We start from the raw sequence: 7,015 nt of genomic DNA on the forward strand, positions 1-7,015 counted from the left end.
TAAATGCACTAAAAATCATTGAATAGTATATTAAAAACAGGTGAATTTTATGGTATACTCATTATACCTCAATAAAGCTATTTCTTTAAAAAAGAATCATTATGGCTGCTTCATGGAGAATAAACTAGAGGGGGACAGGGGTGAAATCAGGGGTCCCACTTTAAAGGCTTATATAATTGTCCAGGAGAAAGTCAACAGGGACTTGGACCATGATGGTAGCAGTGGAGGTGGGTGGGGCATGGTCAGACACTGGATGTGTCTGCAAGCAGAGCAGAGAGAATTGACCAGTGTGAGAGAAAGAAAAAGCAAGGTGACACCAAGGTGTTTCTTGGGAGAATGGAGTTGTCGTTTACCGAACTGGGGGAGACTGTGGGAGAAAAAGGTAAGGGAGGGTGTGGGAAACATAAGGAGTTCTGTTTTAGACACGTCAAGCTCGAGATACCTGCTAAGCGAGGAAGCTGAGAAACTGAGTAGGATGGAATATATAAGCTCAGGGGAGAAGCTGCTCGAGTGAAATTAGAATAACCAGTGGAATTCCTTTGCACCAAGCTACTGAACCAAGATTTAACAAAATGCCTCAGCATTTTTACTATGCAAGCTGCTGGTGAGATGCAATGGGCAAAACTGCATGTCTGCCGTGTGCGTGCACCCCCGCCCACACATACAAACATATATATGTATATATAATATATGCACATATTTATTTTTGCTTATTTTCACATATATCAAAGTATATGTGTACTATTAGAAGTTAGGCAGTCACTTTTGGGGTAAAGAGTCCTGGATTAGGGGCCGAAGGAGAAGTGTAGGTAGCAGGCAAAAAAGGATATAACCCATTTCATATGCACTACCTTCATAAAGAAATAACATCCAATGACAGTGTCATGATAGGAGGGGAGACAACATCGTATGGTTGTTAACCATTCCCAAATTAATACATAACTAAATCTCCAACTGAAACTCTGAAAAAATAAAATAAAATAAAAAGTAGGCAGGCAACAGTAAGATATATGGCTGCTTTTTTTTTTCCCCGGCATCATAAAACTGTAAAATCTTAGACATGTAAGGGACATTGGACTGAATTTAATCCAAGGCTGACTTACCCAGATGAGATACAAAGCCCCAAAAAGATGAATCAACTTGTCCACAAGCATGTACTTAATTTCTTTACAAGCACTGCATGAAAAGTAGCTGTCTACCTCTGTCTTTCAGAAGGAAATAATAAATCAATTTTGTACATTCTGAAACTTTTCACAAGAGGATAGCTGTTGTGGCATCAAAAACTTTTCCCATTATTGGGGTTTATCAAAAAATAAAAGAATTCAGCGGAAAGCAGTTTAGCTATGTAAGTCAAAATATTATATGCACGTATTTTTGAACCCAAAGATTCTACTTCTAGAAATTTAGGTAACAGATATTTTGAAGTCTACAAATATTGTTCCTCAATTTTTCTTCTATTGCTTCTACTAATAAAAAAATAAGAGTATTACTATAAATTGAAAGTAAATGATATATCAGGTGTTTTTAATTAAACACTTGATAGCTCTATCATCAGGTATATCATACAATTAAGGTATATCATACAATGCAAATACCATACAATCACAAAAATACAATGTGGTGCTATATTTACCAATATGAAAAAAAACTCAGACACGCTGAATTTAAAGGAAAACAGACTGAAGAACAAATGATTGAGGTTTCTAAATTTTAAAAGAAAATTTTTTTAAGAACCTAATACATAGTATATTCCCATTTGAGAATGTAGAAAAGAACGAGGGGGTTGGGCACTGGAGGAGGGCAGCAAGCAATAAAGATGTAAAAGAATGTTCACCAAAATGTTAACCATGGTTACCAATGAATGTTAGGAATTGAGATGAGGTATGGTTGTTGGTTTTTTTCTTAGGATTTTTCTGTATTCTTTGAATTTTTCTTACCGTGAGAATGCATAATTTTTCTAACCAGAAAAACTTTAAAGCTAATTTCATTTTGAAATTTAATAAGTAAGTCTCTTTTTCCCCATCCCTTTTCAATAAGGAGCAAATAAATGCAAGCGGGGTGTTGACTCACTCAGGAAGGCCTTCCGGGTGCTAGAGTAGGGAACCCGCGGGCGCCGGGCTTCCAAACGGACAGCAAGAGCCAAGAGCCGGGCACAGGGTTAAGGGTGGAGAGCCGGCAGGCGGAGCAAGGGCCAGGCAACTACAGTTTTTCCCCTGGTACCAAAGGAATCTGTCCCAGAAGCTGGAAAACTTGGCTGCCATGGTCGGCGCGGTGCTGGAGGGCGAGGAGAGCACCGCGCGCGTGCACGTAGGCGGCAGGGCGGGAATCGGCCTCAAGCTCCACCCACAGCACAGCCCCAGCGCATTAAGGAATCAACGAAGCCCCAATAGCACCTGTGCCATTAGCTGGGCTGGAGCAAGTTCTCAGCTCCAAAGCTCGAGGCCCACGGGAGTGCCTGCTCCCTCGTACGGAAATAGAAGCACGTTTTTCACTGTTGGTTGGTTTCTAATCTGTTCATTTCCTCTCGTGATGGGAAAGGATTCATAAAGGACAACCAGTCCTTGATCCCTGCCTTCTGAATACCGATCCCCAAGCCAACTCAGAGAGCATCCAGCGTCTCCTCTGGTCAAGGACCAGGCGACGTTTCCTATTTTAAAGAAACATTGCCAAGTTGATCAGATGACCTACTTTGGATCACAGATGTCACAAAACCTGCACGTCCCACCTGGGCAGCCAGGCCCTTGAATGGCCTCTGAAAAAGTCCTGTACTCCTTTCCTCCTGGAGCCCCCTCTTCTCCTCCCTCCCCACCAGCCTAGAGAGAAAAGTGAGCATTTTCTTTTTTATTGCACTGAGACCACTAATGCTTTGCGGTGTAAGTCCCTCCCTCTCTTTGACCACCTGCCCCCACCCAAGTAGAGAAAAAGCAGGTTCTTCCTTTTGGGTTTTGTCATTGAAGGCCTTCTGGTGCCACCGATGTGCCTTTGAGGAGAAAAGTATAATGAACACCAAAAGGGTTGACAGGCCCAGCCTAGAGATGAAGCTTCACCAAATCATACCTTTTGCACAATCAAAAATGGGTGTTATTTTCAGGCTCCACCTGCCCAGGAGGAAAGCAAAGCCCTGAGACACTTTCTGTTGCTGCAAGTTTGAGAAGGGCCCCAGCTGTGATGAAGAGCTCAAGCCCACACTGGTCCCATGAGGCTTCCTCCATAAGTGAGCTTTTATGCCCAGGCTTACAGGAGCCCTGTGTCTGGGCCGCTGATTCCTGAGAATGGTGGCTACTAACAGGGAGGGCTGTAACCATCCCTGAAAAACATTTCAAACTGTGTTACAAGCTAACCCTGCCAGAGAGAGGACTCCTACTTGGCTTTCTACATGGTTCTTAAGTCTCTTCAAAGCACTCAATTTAAAAATGCTGCTTCTATAAAACTCAGAGCAGACTGTTATTGAGCAAACAGCTGCCATGTGATTAGAAACACAGGAACTATTCTGAGGAATGGAAGCTTGGTGCTATTAATTTCTTCCTTTGTGTTCCAAGTATGGTTCCCAGAAAATGGGTCAAGGGAATAGTTTGTGTTCTTGCTTTTATTTTCAAAAATACAACTATAAGATACATACACATTCACTGTAGAAAACGTTTTTATATGCAGAAAATTACAGAGAAAATAATCAGATTTATTTATAATCCCAGCATTCATAAATAACAACCCTTTTGATGTTTTGTCATGTATTTTGGTACATTTTTTCTATTTTGTGAAAACATAATTGAGATCATATTCTAAATAAAACTTTGAAATCTGTTTTTTTTTTTGGCTTACTATTGGTTAGCAATCATTTCACATGTTATTTTTTAAATCCTTATAATTTTAGTGGCTGTGTAGTATTCAATCATATAGGTATGACATCATTGGCTAACAAATTCCCAATAGGTAATTCTGAGAGAAACATCTTGAATCTCTCTTTTTGCATTTCAGATTATCCTTTGAAGATAGCATTCTAGCAGTGGTATTGCCTGTGAAAGGTAAATTCTGTAGTTAACTAAAGGACAACCTAACAGCTGTCTTAAAGTTATATCATGTCCTTCCATTATGTTTTACCTTTAAATATACATTACCAAATATTAATATATTAGCAAGGAAATTACTTTTTATAGCTTTTAACTCTTAGAAGCCCTTTCTGTGTTACAGAATTGATTTTTTAAAAGAATCCTAATCCTAAAAAAAGAAAATACTTCAAAATGTTAACTGTTTGTCTTTAGGAAATGGAACTTGAGTTTAATTTTTTCCTGCTTTTCTTTTTACAGCAATTTGCCAAATTTTCTATAATGTGCATAATGCCACTTTTACAGTGTTTCATAAAACAATATAAAAGTTTTTAAAAGAATATGTGCTCCAGGGATATTAGCTCAGGGCTTTGGGACAGCCTGGAGGGGTGGGATGGGGAGAGTGGGAGGGAGGGAGACGCAAGAGGGAAGACATATGGGAACATATGTATATGTATAGCTGATTCACTTTGTTATAAAGCAGAAACTAACACACCATTGTAAAGCAATTATACCCCAATAAAGATGTTTAAAAAAAAAAAAAAAAGAATATGTGCTCTTCTCTTTTACATTTCTAGAACAAGCCACTATATATTATAAGCATTTTTTATTCATCCTCCTGCTTATTAAGGCCCACAGTTGAGAAAAATGTTTGAGTTCCAGATTTTCACTTTTTCCAGAAAATGCTTTGTGAATAACATAATTGGACTAAAGCAAAGGAAAATGAAGTTATTTATAAAAACTGTAAATTACATTTATAAAAAATGTGATTATATCTTTAGTTCCACCTATATGATTTGAGTGAATTTAAGGCTACTGTCTTTGTCAGTTTGGGCTGTTATAACAGAATACCATAGAAGGGTGGCTTATAAACAACAGAAATTTATTTCTCACCATTTTGGAGGCCAGAAGTCTGAGATCAGAGAGCTAGCATGGTCGAGTTCTGGTGAGAGCCCTCTTCCAGGCTGCAGACTGCTGACTTCTCACCATGTCATCACACAGTGGTGAGCAGAGAGAGGAAGCAAGCTCTCTTGTGAGGTTTACAAGGGCACTAATCCCATTCATAAAGACTCCACCCTCATGACCATATCTAATCCTAATCCTTCATACCATCCCATTGAAGGGGTAGGGTTTCAACATACAAATTTGTGGGGGGACAAATATTCAGTCCATAACAGCTACTAGACTACAAAGCTCACCTTTCCCCAGGATACAGCTAGGTGTGTGGGTGCACACGTGCACACACTCACACACACACACACACACACACACACAGGCTCTCTTAACACTCAGTCTATTTGATAGCACCTCCCCTGATATAGGAATATAGAAGCAATAACAGAATTATGTCAGATAAATGGGCAGGTTCTAATCCCCTGATCCAAAGCAAGGACTATGTATATACAATTTCTCTCTTCTTATCACAACCATAATTTTTAATTCTTCTTTTTCCACTTTTGTTTTTAAATGCTTAGACAGCAGAAAAGTTTGGTTCCTTTTTCACAGAAAAATATGGGTCTGACGTAGGTTGTAAAGTGGGAAATGATGGGTTAATTTTAAAATAATCTTTGACTAGTTCGCATCATGTAAGTTTTACACCAGAATCATGCCACCCAAGGAGGAGGACATAACTTGGTTGCCAAGGGAACCCTTCCTGATTTGAAAAGATGAAATTAAACAATGTATGAAGAATGTATTAAAATATTTATTGTTATTATTAATGATAGTAAATTACAAAAGATAGCATCACGGGATTTTATGAAGCCTCATGCACATAAAGTTTGGAAATGGGTTGACTCGGGTAAGAGGCTTCTCTTGGCAGGAAAAAGGAAAACTAGAAGAGTAAGAAAATTCTGTGGAATAAATAGATGTTTGTATTAAAAGAGAGCAGGAGAAAAAGCAATTAGAACAGGACATATATAGAGGAAACTGCATGTATTATGTAAATATCATTAATATCTTTCCCTGAAAGGCTAAAATATTGCAAAAGGCTTTTGATGCCTGAAGTTGCAGGGAAAAAACTATACTTATTTCTAAAGCCTCAAAGAAAGAAGGATTTTGAGAACAAGTATAGCTATAAAAAATTTTGGCCCTATAAATGAAATCAGATATATACTAGTTTTCCTATTTAGTCTCAGTAAGGAAAACCAGACTTAAATACAGTTTGTAACACTTGAGGCTTAGTACATAATGTTCTTAAATGTGTACCTGGGCATTTATATTTCTTTATATCTTGTTCTATATTTTATTCCATTTTTTCTACTTATAATTAGATGCATTATTTTTGTATGACATTATTTTTAATGACATGAGTTTCTAGAGAAAAAGTTTAATTGATCTGGGTTCTAACATGATTTTCTTTTATGCATGATTAGTAAAAGACTAGGTTAAAAAAAAAAAAGTCTATAATTAAAAGCATAGTTTCGCCTGGTGGAAACTACCCAAATCTCAGGCATGGGGCCAAGAGAAGATATTCACTAAAGGGTTATAATGACAAATGCAAATCTAGTAATTAAAAGCAAACTCACATTAGCTTAAATACTTCATGCCACAGTTAATGCTTACTTCTGCCTCTGTTGCCATGGAGATGAAGAGCAGCTAGCAGGCTATGTATCTGTGGTACCCAGCTAACTATGGCTGCATATCAGAATCACCTGGGGAACTTCTAAAAGTACAGATTCTTCTAGCTCCACATCCCCCTCCCTTGAAATTCTGATTCAGTATGTAGATCAACTACTCTGTGCATATTCAACTCCTTTATTTCTTAAAGATTGGTTTTCTCCAAATTATTTTCCAGCTCATAGTGCCTTCAATTAAAAAAAAAAAGTATGAAAGATTTAGTCTCTGGCATTTTATAAAACTCCTATAGGTATAGTTTCCCAGATGTTTGGACTGATTCAAATTTTTTCTAAAAAATTTGAGTTTTGATGAGGTTTGGTATAATAGATCCTGTGTCAGCATATTCCCAGAAA

The sequence above is a fragment of the Neophocaena asiaeorientalis genome, unplaced genomic scaffold, assembly GCF_003031525.2.
Source record: "Neophocaena asiaeorientalis asiaeorientalis breed wild unplaced genomic scaffold, Neophocaena_asiaeorientalis_V1.1 scaffold96, whole genome shotgun sequence".
Taxonomy (NCBI): domain Eukaryota; kingdom Metazoa; phylum Chordata; class Mammalia; order Artiodactyla; family Phocoenidae; genus Neophocaena; species Neophocaena asiaeorientalis.